Source organism: Tupaia chinensis, unplaced genomic scaffold, assembly GCF_000334495.1.
Source record: "Tupaia chinensis unplaced genomic scaffold, TupChi_1.0 Scaffold000164_1, whole genome shotgun sequence".
Classification (NCBI taxonomy): Eukaryota; Metazoa; Chordata; class Mammalia; order Scandentia; family Tupaiidae; genus Tupaia; species Tupaia belangeri.
In genome coordinates, this window is record NW_006159638.1 from 943474 (window position 1) to 944989 (window position 1516).

At 41.0% G+C, this 1516-nt stretch overlaps 1 protein-coding gene across 1 annotated transcript in view; it reads right to left on the reverse strand.

The window, feature by feature from the left end:
• ERICH3 (glutamate rich 3) overlaps positions 1-1516 on the reverse strand; it is a 140210-nt gene that overhangs the window by 56078 nt on the left and 82616 nt on the right. The window lies entirely within an intron of this gene.

Consider the following 1516-nt stretch of genomic DNA (forward strand, 5'->3'; position numbering starts at 1 on the left):
AAAAAAATATACACAGCAAAATTTTAAAGTGGTTTTTCCTCCAAAGGTTCATGCATTGGAATTTGGTTGTTAGTGTAATGGTTTTGGGAGGTGATGAGAGTTCTAAGAGGTGAGGCAGAGTGGGAAGTATGTAAATCATGGAGGCATCACTCTCATGAATGAATTAACACTGTACTGCAAGGTGGAGAGAATTCTAGCTCTCGTGAGAAGGGGTGAGTACTCTCAAGAATGGGTTGTTCTAAAAGGAAGATGACAACTTTCCCCACGTCTCTCTCTCTTCGCAAGTACTGGCCTTTCTGCTTCTGTAAACCATGTGGTGACTAGCACCAGAGGCCTCACACCTTTGGACTTCGCAGCCACCAGAATTGTGAGCCAAATGAATCTCTGTTCTTTGTAAAGCACCCAGTATACTATTTCATTAGCAGCACAATAGTGAACTGGCAACCTCATAAACTCTTTTGATATACTATGGCATTACCCAATTTAAATTATTTGTAAAATATACAATAAACTCATATATAAGAGATTAAAATAAATGCCTGTCACATTGCTTCCTAATTAATATTTTGAAGTATTTTTTTTCATAATCGTAAGTAAGCCGAGTGTCCTTTTTTTTTTTGGAGAGGTTTTTTCCATAGGGCGCATGTGCTTGCCAGAAAGTCGGAGAGAGACAGAGACATAGAAAGCAAGAAATCACCCCCCCAGAGAGGATGGCCACACCACAATTCCTTCTCCTCCATTCTCCTCTTGGGATCTTGGGCACACACACACACACGCACACGCCCAACGTGAGTTTAAGCCACCAGGTCCAGGACTCAAACTGTGGTCGACTACATGGGAGTCCAGCAACATAGCCATTACACCAACTGCTGGTCCCAAGCCTAGTGTCCTTGTAACCTCTAAAAGGAAGAAGAGAAAGGAGAGGTAAGAAAAGTTTAAAAAGGCATTATCTGGGAGAAGGAGAGAACTGAGAGTACCCAGGAAGAATGCTGTAGACCTCCAGAACTGTGCAAAGATCAGGCTTTGTTTATAATTTACTTCACTTTTCCAAAAATTAGTTTTTACTTAAATGAAAAATATGGAGAGACCAACTTTCAGTGGGTCCAAGACAGTTATTTGAATTTGATTCATTGAATTATGAATGCAAAGGGAAGAATGCATTTTTTTTCTTTTTTTTTAGAGAGAAAGACAGAAAGTGAGAAATCATTCCCCAGGGTGGATGGCCATACCACAATCTCCTTTTCTCCATTCTCCTCCTGGGATTTTGGGCATGCACGCGCACACGCCCAGTGTGAGTTTTAAGCCACCAGGTCCAGGACTCGAACCACAGTTGACTATGTGGTAATCCAGCAATATAACCATTATGCTATCTGCTGGTCCCAAGCATGCATTTTTAAAATTGCATTGTCTGAAAATTATTATGCATTTTTGTATAGAAAATATGTCATTGGGATCAGCAGTTGATGTAATGGCTATGTCGTTGGACTCCCATGTAGTCGACCACGGTTTGAGTCCC